This window comes from Haliaeetus leucocephalus, unplaced genomic scaffold, assembly GCF_000737465.1.
Source record: "Haliaeetus leucocephalus isolate CR32 unplaced genomic scaffold, Haliaeetus_leucocephalus-4.0 Scaffold206, whole genome shotgun sequence".
Classification (NCBI taxonomy): domain Eukaryota; kingdom Metazoa; phylum Chordata; class Aves; order Accipitriformes; family Accipitridae; genus Haliaeetus; species Haliaeetus leucocephalus.
In genome coordinates, this window is record NW_010972642.1 from 1,068,409 (window position 1) to 1,088,440 (window position 20,032).

Genomic DNA, 20,032 nt, shown 5'->3' on the forward strand with positions numbered 1-20,032 from the left:
AGCTATGTTCTATTTTGTATATGAAACAATTACTTGGAGAGTGACTGTATATAAAACATTTGATAAGGCCAGTGTTGAGAGTGTTTAGTAAGTACAGAAAAAGGATAACATCTTGATACAGGCCAAACAATATTTTAAGTTGGAAGACTTCCATTTTGTTGTTACTGCGTTTTTAACTGCAAGAGGTGGACACTTCTATTCTTGTGGAGAAATCAATCAGGAATCCACAATAATGAGGAATATATTCAAAAAGGTTATTTCAAGCACCAGGAAGCTAATCTTCTTTGGTTACTCATAACTAGTAAAGAGATAGAAGCTTATTCAAGGAATAATTCAGAGCACCTAAGCTAAACACTTTGTCTCTGAACCACCTTCTACCCACATGCCCACTGAGAGAGGAACAGATGAAAGCTAACCTTAAGTTAGCCTTTCTGAATAACACCTGTTTGTGAACAGCATTCCCATATACTTTATCTCTTTAATCAGAGGGTTTAAAATACCTTGTTTTATTTTGAACTGCAAGAGCTTCAATTTTGCCAGCCAAACCCCACTGAAATATTCCCAAATTTTAAGATTTCATTTGGACTTGCCATTAAAAATGCTTCAGTAACTCTTTAAAGCAGTATTTCAGCTTTGAGAGGTATTACTTTGGATCCACTCACAGAATAATATGACTCATTTTATCAATATTCTTGTGGACTCCTGCTACTGATATTCATTTAAGGTCCTCATATATACCCTTTCAACTTAAGGTAAATCAGAATTGACCTGAAGTTACTACAGCCAGATTTCAGTGCTACTTTGCTGTTATTATTATACAGTTAGTCCCTGTGGATAGGCATCCACACAAAAAGTTTATGGTTAAGTAATGTTCTAATACCTTAAAAATGTTCTAATGCCCTAGACAAATACTGTTCTAATACCTTATACCTTAAAAGTAGACATAAACAATAGTAAAATCTTAGAGATACTCATGGCGTGAGCACTGTGCAAAAATTCAAGATATAGCTGGATACCGCACAGTGCAAATGGGATCAAGAGCATCACAGGGAGCATTCAGGCATGACTGTATGGCATCGTGTACAAGCTGATGAGGTACACAATCACCTATCACCAAATCCTAGCTACTGTGGCCAGTAGGAACATCAAGAATTCATGCAGTCCTTCCCTCTCTCCCAAGTTAGACCAAATCTATCTACACCACCCTAATTGATGAAGAGATACCTCTGGTCCAGAGCTGTCTCTGCATGTTCTTATTCTGTGCTCCCTAACACAAGTCACACACAACCCACTGCAGAGTCTTTGCAGCCATGGTGGTGCTAAGCCTGAGTCTGCCTTCATTCATACCAAGTCAAGATGAGTGGCTCTGTGCTAATAGGGATCACTTAGCAAACGCAGTGGTAAGTAGACAGCAATACAATGCCTTTAAGTCTTGGAAATACTATTTTTTAGTTTGTTTCAGGTTTTGTATCAAGTTCTTTTTGTAAATAAGAATGAATTGTCATATTTAAAGTGGATATTAAATTAACCACTCCTCAGGACACAACAAGTCTTAAAAAGCAGGGGAATTTTAAAAAGTCTTGTCTTTTACTTTCATGTTTCTAATCATTATTGTCTTTCTGCTTCTAAAATCAAACCAGTTTTGCTCATAATTTCTTGGGTTCTCAGAACGAAATATTTGCAGAGACCAAAATCCTTGTGTGACCCAGAAACATAACTACTTTCCAAAAATATAGAGACATACTAACCTATTAATGCAAACCTGATGCTTTACATCCTTTTCACTAAATCACACCAAAATGTTCCGTTGTGGCAATCTCATTGAACACGTCGCCAAACTCCCTTTATTAGAGACATTCACAAGAATGACACTTTCAAGTAATTAAGTATTAAATAATCATCTCACTATCTTTTTTTTTTTTTTTAATCAGCTTGTTTGCACTACTTTAAATAGTTATTGGTTCTTCAGGGCATGCTTTTTCAACCTATATTTACCTTAAGTAATACAGGGTCCAGCTGACTTCCATGTCTTCTGTGAGACTCTCAGCACGATACTGGTTTGCTAAATGTGAGTAAGAATTGAAAAATCTGGCCGTAGGTGTCCAGCTATGTACTTCTCCCACAACGTATCCAACTCTCCCTCCTTGAATTAATGTCAAAGCTGAGCTTTTAATGCATGGCCTTGGCTTGATTTATGAGTACATTTAAGGAATGTGAGGTCACTCAAGCTAGCAAACCAGCTGGCCTCCATGCAACAGAGCAAAACAAAAACTTTAGGCAAAAAATCTCACTGTACTTGCTTCAAAGAATGTATAAAATAATTTTTTAAATTTTATTTAAAAACGCATAAATAAATCTATATTGTCATTTTCTAAAATGCAGACCTATTTTAAGTGGCAGCCAGAGATGCACCAGAGGAAATGTTTTTTTTTCCCAGTTCTGTCCTCATGCTGCAGTACCTACAGTCATGGCTACTTTATTCTTACCAGTCTGAAAATGAACATCTAAGGGAAAGAGACTCCCTTTAAATTAAAAATTAATAAAACTGTCAATTGTGTGATGTAACACGCCATTTGGAATGGAGGACAAAAAGTCCTTCCATAAAGCTAATACAATATACCAAGTTTTTAACCCTCCTCTCTGCAAGGCTTTAGTTAGGTGAACATTGTATGGCGACTGAAATACTGAAGATGCATGTAGTACATGAACTCCAACACAACATTTTACTGGCAGTTTGGGAAAAATCAGGGTTAATCTAAAAAGACCATGGGGCAGACTAGAGGAAGTCAGTATGTATGGGCTGCTTCTGCACTCAATGAAGAAAAAGAGACATTGTATGAAGGGAACATCAGTTTTCCACCTTCTTCAATTTACAGATACTTGAAGTATTCCAGTGAAGTGCAGAAACCTTACAGTAAATTTGCCTTAGTTTTTGCAATACCCTCCTAAGACAACAGTCAGAGTCTGCCAGTTTCCTGATAAATCAGCCATACTTGGTCAGCCACTCTGGAGCTATACATTGCAATTCAGGGAGACAGCAGAAGAGGTCTAGACAACCATGTTTCTCCAGGGACAAAGCACTGCAAAGATACATACGTATTTACACAGACGTAGTGTTGTCAAATATTGTGATTTTATCATGAGATTCATAAAAGGCATTTCTCTTAAAGATCTGCTCTGCTTATTGGAGAGTATGAGCTCCAATTCAGCAAAGAAATGGAGCTACTGATGCTTAAAAACCCCCACCCTCAAAAGTGTGAACCCTGACAACTCAAAAGCAAAAAAAACATATAGAGAGGGTTTGGGGTTTTTTTATCTTACAATTTCTAAATGAATTTGTGGCCTGCATTAACTGGTAATATTCACACAGATGGGTTAAATGTCATTTTGCACTCTGAATTAACTTCCCTAAAATCTGTTCTCAAAGCCTTGTCACTCACCTGAGTAATCCTACTGGTTTTAAATGGGCCTCCATAAGTGACCAGACTAGTCTACTTCTGCACGCTTCTGAGCGTTACGTAGGAGGTGCTGATACTCCCACATCCCTTTAAAAAGAAGATTAGGCACTAAGATAAGTGAAAACTTCTGTTCAAATTGGCTCAAATCCTTCTCCTATTTAAATTGGTGGCAGAACTCCCACTTACTTCAAAGGTCCAGGACAGGCACACTGTATTAATTAGGACAGTACAAAAACTCTCATTACAAAACCAAAGCATGTGACTCTCACCTGATTTAAAACAAAACCAAAAAACAGTCTTGGATTTGCATCTCTGTGAACACTGGGTGCCATAGACTTTGGTGCAGAAGTCCCGGGGAATTCGGATTTTGAACTAAAAATATGTAATAATGAGATACTTTTATTCATTACTCATTTGTTATAAGCTTGAAAGTAGGACCCTTTCACAGCAGGTCTAAATTTGTTGGAATTCATGTAAATGAGAATAAAACTTGACCAAACAGTAGGTCATACTTGCCACAGCTCTACTTACATAGAAGAGAGCTGGGGCTTTTTACTTTTAAAGAAACTTTAGCCTCTGCACCACTCTCTGCAATTCAGTGTGCTTCAACAGCAGCTCCTTCAGCGCTAAAAGGAAAGAGCCACCTTAGCATGACACTAGCTAAAATCTAGTGTTGCCACATTGGGCTCATCTCATAGCAAAGCCCCAACGCGGGGCACATATACTTCATTAAATTTACCCTCCTGGCTCATCCCTGCTCCCTCCTAGAAGATGGTTACGGCCCATCTGAAAATAGCCTCTCTGCTACATTAATTAAACCCGGGCACTGCACTTTGCAGCACAGCAGCAATGCCTGCTCAGTCCTGACAGTGCAGGGGGCTGAGGCTGAACTTCTGATCCCCAGACCAAGCGGCAACACGTTTGCTCCACATCAAATTCAGCCTTTTTTTGAAGTGATGGGGGGAGCAAGCAGGCTAATGTCAGGCTGAATATTTTTAATATTTATAATGAATAAAATTATATGCTTGGAATGCAACCTTCAGTGTAACAGCATTAAAAACTAAATTTTTATTTGGATTATATTCACGGTAATAACAAGTAATGTAGGGGGTTTTTTGTGACATAGGTTAAAAAGTCGGTAACCTCTAATTTGACAGGAACTCTATTATCACTCTCTGGAAAATTAGACAAGATAGAATATTAAGACATCCAAAAACTGACACAAATAGAAAACTAGGTCTCTCACTTGCTCCTCTTTCTTTAAACAAGGAAGATGATTATATGCTGTTTGACATTCCATTTTCAGGGCAACTAAAGAGATGCCGGGAGTCACACTTCATTTATTCTTCCAAATGCCACCACTGAAAAAAAAATGTGTTGGTATTTGAAGGCACCATACTCCCACAAACAGCGGTCAGAATTAACCTTGTCTTCCTGATGGTTTCATTTGTGAAGTCCCTCAGTTTAGTTTCTCAAGATGAAATTAAAAATACCCTCATGGCTGAGTGTAAGCACTTAAAGCATACACACACTACATGGTGGGCCAAAACTCCCCAGGGTGTAGCCTCGCTGAACTCATTGTATTAGACAAGTCAAGGGGAAATATGTTCTTGTAGAGATTTCCAGCCTCAAGATATTTGGATTTGCTTAAGGTTAGCATCTGAACTCTTACATAACTATTCAGACTGAACCTCAAGAAATTTTGAGGTTCACAACCAACTCTGAAACTAAGAGTGAAAGAAATTACTTTAACAACTCTTTCATGATTCCCAGTAAGATGTTTTGCTTTTCAGTGTGAATAAAATAATGTTGCTTTCTATCTTGTCATACCAGTGAACAAAGGCATAATGTTGCACACATTTCCTTAAACAAGCAAACAAACAAACAACCCCTCCATGTTTTCTGTTGGAATTTTATCAATCCAAAATAAGAAAAAAGAAAATTTATTTTTTTAAATCTACTCAAAGCTTACACAAAAAATTAGAGTCATTAGTGAGTTTTTAGTCTGTTCTTACTCAGGCAAAAGTCCCATTGAAATGAAGCCAACATTACTTCAAAATCTGAATACTGTTTCATTCAGCTTTTCAGCACCAAGATGAAGCTTTAGTTACAACCATCTGTCATGGGTATAATCTCATAGCACTGATACCCATTTCTCTTAAATATAACCTTTCTTCATAAACTCTTCATCTACCTCTGGAGTATATACAAAGCTCAAAGAATACAAATGAAAAAATCAGTATTTTCACTATTATTGCACACGAACAATAATGTACCTTGCACCGTAATGAAAATTCATCCCAGATAGCCTAGCTAGGCTGAAATACACACTACAATACAGTATCTTGAAGACAAAGATTAAGACTTGTTTTGGCAAATCTTGAAAGAACGTATGAACCAAAGGGATGGTGGAGGAGACAATGTTGTATTTTAGGATCTCAACACATTGTGAGGTTTCTCAAATGTCAGTTCCCTCCACTACCATTAAAAATCCACTATACATGCATTATTGACTATTAATAAGATGAAGTTTACAATGTGCTTTCAACGGGAAAATTATAGAGGACATGGAAAATTGTTATTATAATTGTGTCCAATAATAAAACATAATCATGCCTGAGAGCTTGCATTCCTCAGTATCCAAATATTTCACACACTGGCCTTGCTAATGTGTGACAAAAGGCTCAAAACTCTGGACAAAATAGAGAACAGGGGTTGATGACTACTGAAATGAGGAAACAGCACAGTCTACTGGTTAAGGCATTGAACTGGGTATCACGCCACATGGGGCTGCATTTCTATCTCGGCTACTGAGACACTTCTTTTCCTCGGGCCAAGTGTGCAGTTAGTCATGCCAAGCTGAAGAGTACACAAATGCCCGTGTGTTTCAAGGTGTGGGCAGAGACATTTACTCGCACTCTGACCTGTCCGACTGGAATCCATCCTGGTCCATACGACCACCTTAGCATGATGCTCTGTCCACCTGCAGAGCTGGGATACATTAACTTGACTTCCAAACTAGTCTGACCATGCCCTTCTCTGCAGACATGCCCCTTACTAAAAAAATAACAGGTCAAGGCCATACCAGAAATTCCAAGTCATGTTCTATTAAGTGCTATATTAATTGGTAGCTTTTATTTTCACACATAAGACCTTAAATAATGTATACCTCTTTCCATGTAACAAAACCTGAAAGTCAACACCAACTGCCCAGAACAAAAGCAGGAAAGGCAGTTGTTCAGAGGAAAGAAGACTCCTGACTTCTGACATGTCTTAGATTTTTGACTGAAGACAGATTTTTTACATCAGAGTCATGATTTTTGAAGGCCTGGAATGACTATACTGTTAATTAAACATTTTTTCGATCTCAAAGGCCTGCTTTTCATCTTCAGTGACAACACAATACTAGGTAGTAGATCTTTTCTGGTTGCTTAGGGTTTTTTGCAAGCAACGTCATTTAAAAACAGTCCAGATATACTTCCAACTCCTAAAGACAAGCAGTAGCAAAAACCGAATCGCATACAGAGTGCTTCAATTTAAAAAGTCCGTATTAGGCATCATACACTTCTTGAGGATTCTGAGAACTGTGGTCTCCTAGCTTACTCTTCTCTTAAAATGTAATAAATCTATGACAAACCATCCAGATATTTCTATTGGTAAAAGTGAGGTAAATACTGCCCCCTGAAATTATTTTCACAACTGAAGGAAAGAAAACCAAGTGAGCCTATTCCTCTAATGTAAACAGATTATTCCCTTGCTTAAAGTGCTGAAGCTGTCCCTCCCTGTTGCACAAATATATAAAACAATATATCTTATCTATTTGCAGGATACTGGGTAATGTCTCCAGGGCTGACTATCAGCTGGTTTAATTGTAAGACAGTTTTACGTTAGGCATAGGAGAGGGGAATTTGGTAAGCACTGTGAAGAGGGCGGGAGAAGAAAATAGGTCAGATAGCTTACAAACATGCCAGAAACAGAGACTAATAGTTCTACTTTTTATTCTATAATAAAATTAATGTTGCCCCAGCAGCATGCTATTTGGTACATCCATCTAATTTATTAAACAAACAAGAAGACAAAGGATTTGCTGAAGATAGTACTCCTGTGTATTTGTGAACTAGTTTCTCGTAATTAACAAAATTGATGATAAATATAATTTTGTTTTTACTTTCTCTTTGTTTTCATATACAAACATGCAATATTATATATCAACTAGAATAAAATCTGCTAAACTGATTATGAAACTACCAGTCTATGATTTATTTATATGTTTAGTAACAGCATTTTCCCTTTTGCTGGTTCCTTCATGCAGTAAAAAGAAAGGGCGAAACAGGAGGAGATATGCACAATTTCACCCACCAGAATTTTACATTAAAACCCACAACGTGCACACAGCCCAGGCTGCATGTTCACACACAGCAAAGCAAACAGTGCAAAAAACATGAAAGGGGAGAAAACACTGGACAACTCTGAACAAAAGCAATCTCAAGTACAAAGACTTGAGATCTTTTTAAGATCTTTGCAAGGAGAGAGGAAAATAAGTGCTTCAAAATGGGGGCAAAGTGGAAAGGGTTCTTTATAAACACAGATTCGAAGCCATCAGACATTAAAGACTCATATTATAGACTAACACTGTAAACTCCCCCAAATCTCATCTCTCTAAATGCTTAAATTAATTTTTATGTTGTCACTGGGAATTAAGTTTACTTGGTCAATCAAATCTGTCCAATTCTCTTCAAGAGTTTGCAGCCTTTAGTACAGTTTGTGGAAGCAGCTCTGCAGAACAAGGCCCTTGGAACTATGTTTATAAGAGAAGACAGAGGTAAACAGCCCTACTGCAGCAGGGGGAGTCCTGCAGAGAGGAAACCCAACAAAAGATGCATTATACTATTAACAATAAGAAAACAGCTCTATGATTTCCTGTTATTTTTAATATTTATACTGGCTTGGTGCCCAAAAACCCCAGTAAGTCCTCTTGCATCTTAAAATCTGAATGGAGCTTATAGATGGAATTAAGAGACTACAGGTAAAATATTTTTTCTCTAAAAATACTACTTCTGGCATTTGAAAAATTTTATTTTCCCTGCTTTGCCTCACAGGCACAGTGGACAAGTGCGTTCAGTTTAAGATTCCCGAATTCATCATATAAGCTGCAATGACAGCATACTCACATGATGACGGTAGCCAAGATATCAGTGCTGATTCATATCTGCATGAAACTCACTCTTCAGTTCATAAAATTCTTCTTATCTTTTTCCTAAGTTTGAGGTGTGCTGGAATCTAAAAGCTCAAAGTGAAAAACTAACAGCATGTATCTATTCTGGGGCTGAGGTGGAAGAAAAAACTGAGTTCCACAGTTTTCCCCCCAAACAGTAACACATTCAGTTTTATTTATAACTCTCACCTATTTTGGAAAATTTTGTGAACCTGTCCTGACATTCAAATTGGTAATTCAGCTTAAAACTAGGGGAGACTCGTCTCCTTTTATGCCTCCATACAAATGCTTTCAGAAGGCTAATACAAAACAAAGATATTAATAGCATACTATGACATGAATACATGAATGTCACAAAGTAACTATTAAATTTTAAAAAGGAGAGGTAAATAGACAAAATCTACTATGAACTGTTTCTGTTAAACAGCAAACAGAAAAAGGAAAAGATAAAGACAGTGTTTATGTGTTGGAGATTATAAAAGGTTCTGAAAACTGCAGTATGACTTTGGCATGGGTGCCACAGGGTTGTGAACACTTTCAAGGGGGTCTCATCAGACCTTGGAGCTAACGATCCTCTTTCAAATCTGTCTACTTCTTCCTTTTATTCTTCCTTTTTTGTTGTTTTTTGCTTGAGAGAAAACAACAAGGAATGATGCTGTGGAAGAAACACCAATACTCAGCCCCTGCTGAGAAGAGAAAAAAAAATGTGTCAGAGCTGGAGCTGCTGAATCCTCCTCACTTTGTGCAAAGGAATTAAATAGTGACTCCCTTCACTGACTAGGGCAAATTTGGTTATCCTGGGTGAGATAGTGTCTTTCACTGATGTTGTAACATAAATACTCAAAATAAAATGACGTGGGTTTGAGGTAGAAAAGGATGTGTCAATACAACTCCACTGCTGCCACGAGCAGCATCCAAGGGAGGTGGGAATTGCTCTATGCTAGGTGGTGAGCCACTCCACACCTGCCTTGGCAAGGAGATGCAGCAGCTCCTCCATGGAGGAGCATCTCAATTGCTCAGACCATGAGTCACAGACAACCTTTTGGTGACAGAAGGGGCAATAGGTTTTGCAGTAAAAAAAAAAGGCCCTAAGGAATTACCCAAATAAATCCATTTTGTCTCATTTTGGGACAAAGATTTGGTATACTGTATAAAATGGGATTTTCAGAATTTGGCTATTAACTTTCTGCACCTGCTTCCTTTTTTTTATACAGTGTTTATAACTGAGAGGATGATACAGGAGACATCTGAAGCTATCTGTTATTCTCTTGTCTCTGTCACGGAGTGTGGATGAGAGTTCAGAAAGCTGGTATTCCTACCACGTGGCAGAACTGCCAGGAAGAACAAGCACCAAATTCAATATTTAGTCTTAAACACTATTCTCCTAAGAAGAACCACTTCATAAATCACAACAACAATTAGCAATACCAATGTCATTCATTTACAAACCTCTAAGGGCCTCAAATTGCTTTTGCATAGGAAACCAAACACCATGATCCATATTAAAGAACTAAAACCTAAAGTGAAGAGAAGTCAAGTCTTTCCTCTTAATCTGATGTTTTATCCACAGTCCCACACTTTATCTCCAAATACTGACTCAGAGTTTAAGTAATTTTGAGTTTTGGAGCTTTTGAAACATTACTGCAGAAGAACTCACCTTCTGTGGAAGTCCACAGCATCTGCATTTATGCTCTGAGAATATTAACATTGTTCTGTTCAAAACACGAATTGATCACCTTCTTCTAAAACTGGTGTCCTTTCCAAACAATGGAAAGCAGAAAAAGTGATAGTAACACCTTGTCAGAAACCCACACACACACACTTGAGAGTTAACATTTTCTTTTACAAACCCAGGCCAAGACAATAGAGTACTTCCAAAGCCGTGAGCAGGATCCTGATTTTTTGGGGCACCTCCACAGGCCGGTGTCCAGGCTTAAGCAGTGCCAAACTCCTCCTCCCCCTCCGTGCGCATGGCGACAATTTGCATGGCTAAGCAAAAGTATTCAACAGCTGCTGGATTTCACATCCAACTTCTCCCCTTCACTCCCAGTCCCAAAGCAAGGCCACAGCAGAAAAGCAGGCAGGTCAGACAGCACCAGCCCACAGGCCACCAGCTGGACCGCTCTGAGTTATTCCAGCTTTAAGTTATTTTTTTTCGTCTTACTCGTTGACATAGGAAGCTGCTTCCTTCTCTCCCTCCTCTCCTTCTTTCTCCCCCCAGTTATTCATGTAACTTTTTGGAGGCAAACAGAAAAGGGAGCCAGCACAGCCGGTGCTCGCAGGGAGGGCGAGCGGGTGATGCCCCCACGGTGCCGGCTGTGTCCCTCCCCCGGCGGCCAGCCCGCCGGCAGTGTACAACTCGGGTCACAGCCAGGCGCCTCGCTCCTCCACTTGAACCGCCAAGGAAGCTCTGAGCTTCAAGGCTGCCAGGCCAAGTCATACTCCTCCTCCGTGATACACAGGGGCAGATGAGAAAGCATTTTCCCTCTGAAGGCCCTTCTCCAGTCGAAGCCCTCTCCACCTGCGAACAGTGCTGTGGAAGTAAAGATGTGCATCCCCCGGCATTTGCACCCTTCCATGCCTGGCCCTGACCACCAGCGATGGGAAGATGTCTCTGTGAGAGGGTGGCCCTGATACTAGATGCTGCGTGTCAGAGAAGAGAGCAGAAATAAGAAAGGAATTGCATTCCCCCCTTCTCACACATGTGCGAGTTATTTCTCTGCGCCAGCCAATATACAGGCTCCAGAACTGGATTTTTCTTCACACTAGTTCAGTCCTCCCGTCCAAAAAGAAAGAGGCTCAATTTGAAGCTCAGTTCAGTCAGGAAAGAAAAACAGTCCTTCGGCTGGGAAGTCTTTCAAGCCGTATGTAGTACTTTGGGTTTTCGGTTTTTCCTTGTATCGTTTACCCTGTGGCTGGACAAACATTTTCTCTCCCTTGACCTTTCCAGGCCTCTGCCTCACCAACCCACTTGCTCATACTCACATGCCTGCTTTAATGAGCCTTCCTTATATCCTTCCCTTCATACCAAGCTGTTTTAATATTTCTGGTTTATTCATTTTTTAATTTCTCCAACTAAACAAACTTAGAAATCCAATGACAGAATTATTTTCAGCGCTAGTAAGATCAAAACAGTTTCTCAATGTTTTCAAAATGAACATCTGATATATTTAAAAAAAAGAAAAACATAACTGTAAGACTCTTACCTGAAGTTTTGACCAAACTATGCAAGAGAAATCTTAACTTCGGTTATCACGCAATATGCAAATTTCAAGACGGTATTTTAGCTGATGTGGAAGCATGTGGCAGAAAACCTGGCTTACAGCAAAAAGCCAGCTTGCCGGTAAGGCTTGTGTGCCTGTTATTACAGAGATGTAGACAAAAGAGGTATCCTAGGTTCTGCAATACCTAAACGAACAGACCTAATTTATCTAAGTCCTTGACAGCCCACACAGTACAAAGCAGAGGTCTTAGGGCACCAAGAGGGGGAAGTCTTTATAAATACAGAACAATTTTTGTACCTTTGTATTCCACAGATGGGCAGTATCACTTTCAAAGGTAGAATGCTTTTGATTATTACTGAAGAATACCACAGTTGTGTTTTGATTTTGTTTGCCATTAATAAAACTGCTTAAGCGATCCTTGCTTTCGCCTGGGTCTTCTTTGGAGCCTCCCATCCCAGTGTGCTGCCATCCTCTATTTTACACTTGTTGCATAATCAGCAAATACCAAACGAACTAGGAAGAACCTGTCTGAAGGGGAACTCTCTGCACCCAGCTCACAGTAATTACCAGCCTCACGGAAGCCGGCAGGCAGTTATTATACACCCTGGGGATAACAGACATTTTGAAAAAGAGATGGCCGTCCTCCTTCCAATATGGTTGCTAGCATTGGAGGGTACATTCACTTTTATTTATCTGGGGGGAGCACATGTCAGGAAGAAAAAGAGAAACAAATTCCTATTTTTTAAAGTGCTACAAAATCATATGAGGAAGCTGCAGGTTAGCACAGCTTCAAACTGTTGCTGCATTAGTTTTGCTTCTACTGTGGAGCACCATGGGGTAAACCTTATTCTTCCTCTGGAAAAAAATCCATCTGTATTGGTATCAGAAAAGGGTGGGGGAAGAAAAATGACAGCCACTGGCCTGCCCTTTAACCTTTCTAACAGAGCTGGTGGCCGCAATGAAGCTTAATCAATGCAATGGAAGTGACATTTCGCAGTCAAATCAAATTAAATGGAAATGAAAGGAAAATCTGAGGTCCAACCTAAAGGCTGTTGCCTCTTGCACCGAGGTCATTGCCATGGCAACTAAATGCTACAAATGTGTAGAATAAATCCTTAACAAATCTGTAGAAAGCATGTCCAATTGAATATGATAGTTCCTGTCACTGTACTTTGTACCTTTCAAAAGAAAGGGAGAAAATAAAACAAAGCGCATCTTACAGTCCATGTAGCAGAAAAGAAGTTCTGCCAGAAACTATGTGGCGCAGCAGCTTACTTAATCTTCCTCTTCTGCTTGGACATGGAGAAACTGAACAGCTTTACTGTCAGACAGCAAGTGGGTAGCTATGGACAGAGACCATATTAAGTGGATTAGGGCACGGTGTGTTACATTTCTCAGTCTTGTTTCAACTGGAGAGCTGGTGACTGCAAAAACTTCCTTGTATCACTGCAAATGCATTTAACCGTGGCTGAGAGCAATTCCTAGTGCAGATTGCCCACAGCTCCAATCATCCCACCCAGCTTCAGCACGTACCTCCCTCACGCTTCTGCCTTTTCCCGGGGTGAGAAGGCTGCTTTCTTAGAGGGCTGGGGATGGCGAAGCGCTGATCAGACCTGCTAAAAAAATCAGGGATGCTCCCACCTTTGTGCGTGCAGCCCTTCCTCTGTACAACCCCAAGGCTACCCTTGCAGTGGGGCTGAAGCAGGGTGGGAGCCCCAGCAAAGAGCTTCCACCCAGCCGTCCCCCAACCCACCCACGGCGCTCCCTGCGCACGGGGGCTGCTGAGGAAGGGGATGACATCGACCCCTTCCCCCCCTGCGCACTCTGGTGTCACGGGTGGCCCTCGCCCCTCTTCCCTCTGCGTCAGCTCCTACCGACACACGGGCAGACGCCCCACCTCCGCGTGCCCCTGTAGAGAATTAAAGATAATTACCAATTCCTACCGCCACTCATGGAGTGTATTTCACTCCTCAGCCTAACAGCTTCTGACAACGAAGGGCAATTTAAGAACCACATCAGAATACAACAGCCGCACGCTCATGCTCACTCTGCTGAGTGCCCATTCCATCTCAACATTTCTACCTGTGTAAGCAAAGAGATGGGGGGGGGGGCACCAAGCAGGATGTGGGATTTTTCTTTTTCTTGTGAGATGTGGAAGACTTTATATACTGAGCTGTGACCTTCCCCAAACTTGTCATTTATCTCAGCTGCATAAGGTGGCAACCATTATCCTCTCCTTGAACACGGTGAAGTTTTGATTCAGCTGTAGTGATGCAGTCACTGTGCATTACTGAAGATCTCAAGAGATTATATGCCCTGGGCCAGCACGGGCTGGGAGTATTGCAAATCTGATATGAGGTGACATTTTCTACTCAAAAACATACAGCCGCAGGACATCACACACCTTCCTGCATGAATAGCAATACACACTAATGAACTAATTTCTGGGGGGAAATTGTTACTTCCCAAGTGGGTGGGGGAGGAGGCTACTCTGCCACTTCAACCAGAAGAGATTCTGGTTTTCTTGCGCTCTTTTGCTGTATTTTCACCTTTTCCAAAGAGCACTACTTCACATAGCTATCCACAGCATCTTCAGACAAGGCCATCTAGTTGGGAGGTGTGTGTGACGCATCCTACAATATGCACATGAAATCGCAGAGCGGCACGCTGGGCTATACGCTCCTCTGCAAAGAAACAACTCAGAGTATGCATATGCTCCATCGCACCCACAGGAGAACCTCCATTATACATAAGGAAATAAATTTACTCTGAATTTATTTGGGTGAGTATTATATTTACTTAAGATTGCTGGATATTCTAACTTAGGATGGCCGTGGCCTCCTTTTTATCACACACAACAGTGATATTTACAGATCATTTCACATTTCTTTTACCCTTTAAATGCCGCTGTATGCTTGTGCTTGCTCACTCACGCTCCCATTAGTTGAAAATGCACTCAAAAAATTTGGCTGGCAGTCCAGGCAAGATGCTTGTGCTGGAAGAACTGAAGGGACAGTTCATTGTAAAACATAGGTAAGCTCTGACTCAGAAACACAAAAGGCCAAGGAAAATTGCCTTTAAATTACCGCTACTGTGGTCTTTCTTGAGCTTCTATGGAAAAATAAACTGAAAAAATATTACAGAGGACCAGGTAGATCAGGGAAGCAGTAAATTAATTTATGGAGAGGGAAGATAGCAGCACAAAGCTGCAGGCACAAGCACTGGATGGTAAAATCAGTGTTCTACCCGTGCAAGTGGTTTCTTAAACTGTCAATGGAAACCTCATGTGCCTTTGTTAATATCAACCCCAAATTTCAGAAGATTTATCATCTAGAATTCTACTCACTCTCATAGCAAGGATCTGTGAAATGCAGCTGGGGCAGCAGTCAGGTGAACAACGTCACTCACTCACATCCCATCAGAATATTTTATCACAGTATAATACAATATTTAACCCTTAGGTCTTTAAGCTTTGCTTTGGGTTAAAAGAAATAAAGCCGGTTTGACACGGCATGGAACATTACAGAACAGACCCAGGAACAAAAAGAGCACGGAAATGTGAAAGGCACTAACTACATAAAGAGATGAAACGCTGGAAACAGAGACCAGTATTTCTAACATATGAACACTACTTTTACTCAGTTGTTTTTACTAAAGAGAGAAGCAAAATCCTGTAGGAATTAACAGCTAGTGATTGTCCTTCTAAGCACTTTAGAATGATACATAAGAAAACCATTTAATAAAATCTCACCTTCTACAAAGAAGTCAGTATTAATAACAAATAAAACTTTATAAGAATTTCCTGAATTTTTACATAAATGTCTGTGGGAGCCTACTTAACATGTCTTGGTCTTGACCTCATAAATTAAAGGAGCATTTCAAAAAGCAGAATCTGCAATGTGATGGGCAATGACAAGCAAATAAGGATTCTGAAACAATTTTTATGTATTTTTGCAATACTGTTTGAAACATTTTTTTATGTTATTTCTTTTATTTTATTTTTGAGATCTAACAACTGCTTTTAATAAGCAACTGTTATTGCAAACATATAATTATACTAGGCCACAATCCAACAAAGCACTTAAGAGCACAGATTAAAGACACTGAAAACAATGGGATTATTTATGTGCTTAAGGTTAAGCATCTGCTGAAGGACTCGGGTGGATCAAAGCCCCATTTCTATTATATCTACAGAAAAAAATATTATATATGTTAATTAAACGTAAAATACATGTAAATTAACTAGCACATGAAAAATAGCACTTGCATAAATTTATATACCCCTCTACAATTTGTAATAATAGAATATCCCAGTTAGCCAATATGAAGAACAACTGCTAATATCAGCCATTTCATCAAGAGGTGAAAAATTCCTGGAACTGAACAATTATGAAATAACTTGGCACAAGAGACTTCCCTTCATAAACCATCTCCTGACTAAGTAAGTAGTTCATGTTCTGAAGCAAAAAGGAGAAAATAGAGACAGAAAGCACATCTCATTTATCTTCAATAATTCATGTAAAACCTTGATTTTTAACTTTCATTTTTATGAAAATCAATTTAGTTTTATTAATAAGATCCACAAGTTATTTGCAGTTAGTGCCTAATCAAAATTTCTTCCTTGTTTTTTTCATTGACCAATTCCTTGTTCTTGAATTAAGGATGATATGGACCACACTGCTTGACTTCCATTCTCTCCGGAATTATTTATTTTGTTTAACTGTACACCATTTCTTATTCTTCTGTTCACTATTAAAAAAACAGATCTATGCAAAAACCTTGCAATATTTCAAATGTAAATTGCTGTTTCATCTATATTCAACATTTTCAATAAATACACCAGTTTTTATGACGTTTCATTTTGAAAAACCTAGAAAAGGTTGGAAATTTTCCATTTTAGTCATTAGCCCTAAAAAGCTCTATCTGATATATAAAGACAAATTATCACCTGTAAATTTCTTTTACCTGATACTTCTATTTTATTTTATGGTGTTAAACCAGAAAAGGAACCCTTTATTTTATTTCAATACAAAGTTGCGACAGATCAAAAAAAAAAACCTTTCTAAAAATGGTTCTCTACTGGAAATTTCAAATTTCTTTAATTTCTCTTTAATTTGGAAATTACAAGTATAGCAGTTACAAACATGTGAATCTGTCAGAGCACTGCTAAAACTTGTGGTACTTTCAATTTGTTTTCATACCCACCTTCTCTGATTTTTTTTTTTTTTAATTTGCCTTGAGTATACACAGACTGTTTACTCCATGGAACAAACAGAATATTATTATTACCTTACTCTTCCATAATAGCAAGTACATTTTCTTCAATATTTTTATAGGAAACTGTGTATGGTTTAATACTGAAATATAACCACGTGAAAAAGTACTAATTGTCTTATGTATTTAAATTAAACATGTCTTGGAGAACTATAACCAAGAATTACACTCAATGCAAAGTTTTAAATGAAAGCAAACCCCATAAAATCGTCTGATCGGACCTTCTTTTAATCAAATTTATGCCAGCTCACTGACTTTGCTTATGACTTGACTTCAATTTTGATTTTCTCTATGCAAATAAGGATTTCATTTGAATCCTTCAATAATGACCAACAGATAAAAAGGCAGAGAAATAATGACATACCTGAATAATCAGCTACTTCTAGAAATATTGGGTCAATTAGGCCTTGTATCAGCATACACAAGAAGTTAACATCAAAATGGCTAGCTAAGGATGCAGCGGAAACTTCAATGATGGGGATACGTGCATTCAAAGGAAAGTGAATTCTGGAAACTACACTGCAGTTCCCAGCTCTCCAGTGGTGACAAAAGTAGATGATCTTTTGATCCATGTCCAACTCCACATTTTTGCTAGTTCTAGTTGCTGTTTCAATGGCAATTAGAAGTTACCACACTGAATACAAAAACCAGACCTTTAAAATTTCTGAAAAGAGCACCTTCCCTCCAAAAATAATAGTCACAGTAATAAAAAATAAGGCACCCAGAATTCTCAATTATTAGTTAAAATGTCTTTTATTTTTAAGATGTTTTTTCATTTAGAAGGACACACTGTCATTCACATTAAGATGGCAGGTCTACATGCCTGAGTTGAGATGAATGGGAGTTAAGGTATCACAGCCTTACCACCAATATTTTCAATCTTTTTCTTTCCAAAACAAAGCAAGACTGCACTGATGGATTATTGTGGGCATCTTTTTTCCAGACATTATGAATGACTACCAGGCAGTAATGGAGGCAATGAAAAAATTAAGGAACTGCCCTTTTGCTCATTTTAAGGGATGAGAGACTATCCAGTCTCCTCATGAGGACAACACCATTAGAGAGTTAGTGCTGAAACATCTGAACGTGACTAGAGAAGTGCATCTCGACTGTTTTGTGTACCACAGATGTACTGTTTAATTAAGCCATCAAAAAAAAAAAAAAAAAAGAAGAAAAATGGGAAAAAAGGGGATACAAAAGAGAGGGAAACTTCTTCAGCAAGTTAAAGCACTCTTAATAAGTAACAACATGACATTAGTCATTAAGAAACAAGAACTCTAAATAATGCATTCAGAACCTATAGATCTAAACCAGAAGATAACAAAGCCTCATAAATCTGTTTGTTCATTAAGTTAAAAAAAACTAGACTTTGTGTTGCTATCATGTCAGCTGGCACCAAACTGTACGCAATTTAGTGCAACTACAAAGTGAAACCCATAGTCTACAATGGCAGGGTTTTTGATCACGCTAATTAACAGCCATTTTGTTTAAAATAAACAGATACGACTCTAATTGCCTTTTTTACATAAGAAAGGGAAGATCTTAAAAGTGAAAGCATGCAAAAGGAAAGATCAGACAGTCGCCTTTCAGACTGATAAGCAAACTCTGTGTGAAATGAGCGCAAATGAAGTTTGAGACACTCTCTGGATTGACAGCAGGGAGACAGCAAAGCAAGAGGAGGAATGGTTTCCGAAGGTGGCAAGGCGCGGCCACAGTTCCTTCCAGTGGGAAAGCGCCAAACTTTAGATCCCTATTTCCTCTAGTCTCCCCCTCTTCTGAGCATCTGCCTGCAAGGAGTTTCATCTTCTGCAAGGCCAAGTATGCACTGGTGGCATCCGATTTTGCGAAATCTTCAGGTGACACAACAAGCCTGGTTAGCATCGCTATACAGAATCTGACAAGAAAATAAAATGTGGTAGAAAAGGAAGAAACAAGAAAAAGGCACCCTGATCCCTGTGCTTGCACTTAACCCTGGCACCAGAAGAGGGGCTAGACAGCACTGTACTGCTCAGTTTGCCAACTTCTAGGATATACAGAAAGACCATTCAGGTCCCTGAATAGTCCTGGTAAGTAATGTGCAGGGCAAGTGCTGGACACAATCCAGTTTTCCAGCTAACTTCAGTGAGCCTGAAATCCAGCCTGGAGCTGCAGTGAAGACAATGGGTTTTCATTTTTTGCATTCAATATGTTGCTCACTTTTGTTAGACAAATTCCATTTATTGCTTTTCAAACATAGCTTCAAAGTTGCTTTTTAAGTGCATTAAAACATGTAACATTGCAGAGTAAGGCAATGGAGCAAAAACATTATTCTAGTTATGTGAAAAAGTTCCCTTGTCTTTTTCCCCACTAATGAAATCCATGAATTCCCCCCCCCCCCCATGTAGATGTTTCAGGCTCCAAAGAATATCACCATTCAGAAATGCTTCCCTGAACTTCAAGTGTGCAACATCCCCCGCTCCTCTCAATAAGAAGTCCTCCCGTACAGCAAGTTGCAGCACACCTCCTCAGCATCGCTAATTCATATGTGTAACAGCATGTTCTGACTCATCTACAGGGGCTTCCACAGTACTTCAGATATAAGAACACAGTCCTTATTTTCAGGACTCCGCTTGGACTGCATGTTTTCAGTATATTCAACATACCATTTAAAGTTCCAAAATCACAGTGAATTGCTCCACTTAGGCACTGCAGGCTTTTATGCCATCATGGTAATGGTACAGCAGGAGGCAAAGTTTTTGCAGGAGCTGGTCAAGAATGTGGCAGCAGCTCTCCTTGGAATAAGGGTCTGTGAAAAACCTCATCATTTCCCATGGCATCTGATGGATGAACTTCTTCAACCTGCTTTTCCTAATGCTACGCTC